The sequence below is a fragment of the Argentina silus genome (genome assembly GCF_951799395.1).
Source record: "Argentina silus genome assembly, chromosome: 3".
Classification (NCBI taxonomy): domain Eukaryota; kingdom Metazoa; phylum Chordata; class Actinopteri; order Argentiniformes; family Argentinidae; genus Argentina; species Argentina silus.
Genome location: NC_139657.1, coordinates 8,653,788 through 8,654,701, shown reverse-complemented (window position 1 = coordinate 8,654,701; position 914 = coordinate 8,653,788).

Sequence of the window (914 nt, the reverse complement as noted above, 5' to 3'; positions counted from 1 at the left end):
TGTTATCTGTGCTGTTCCAGATTCACCTCACACGCACAGTGAGAACTCCCCTCCTGCGGCATCACGTTTGATGCATTAATTCCCCTCACTTTATCATTCGTGCTTATCACCGAAACCTTCAACACAAGATTAAAGCTTCATGGAAATAAATGGTTGTTTTTACTGTATTAGTCTCTCAGTGCTGCATTCCCCAGTCTCGTTTATTTATGAGCTGTGGGAACATTGCATGCGCTCACATCAAACGTCTTTTTTGGATGTATTTTTTGTCGACATGGTTATATCAGCTTATTACTTGGTTATCGATATACCCAGTTGTTGGAATGTGGTGCGAATGAATACTCGAATGAAACTGATGGCAGTATTTCAACACAAGTGTATTACTACACTCACGTAACACTTTATTAGGAACACCCATACACCTTCACATGGTGGAGGTGATGGAATGGTGTGGGGAATGTTTTCTTGGCACACGTTGGGCCCGTTCATACCAATCAATCATTGCCTGAATGCCACCTTTGCCTATTTGAATGCCTATTTGAGTATTGTTGCTGACCATGTGCATCCCTTCATGGTCACAATTTACCCATCTTCTAAAGGCTACTTCCAGCATGATAATGCACCATGTCACAAAGCAAAAGTCTTCTCAAACTGGTTTCATGAACATGATAATGAGTTCAGTGTTCTCCAGTGGCCTTCCCAGTCACCGGATCTGAATCCAATAGAACACCTTTAGGATGTGGTAGAACGGAAAATACACAGCTTGATAGTGCACCTGAAAAATCTGCAGGAATTGCGTGATGCAATCATGTCATTGTGGACCAGAATCTCAAAGAAATGTTTCCAACATCTTGTGGAATCAATGCCACAAAGAATTGTCAGAGCAAGGACTGAGATGAGATGTGTAGCCTACACAA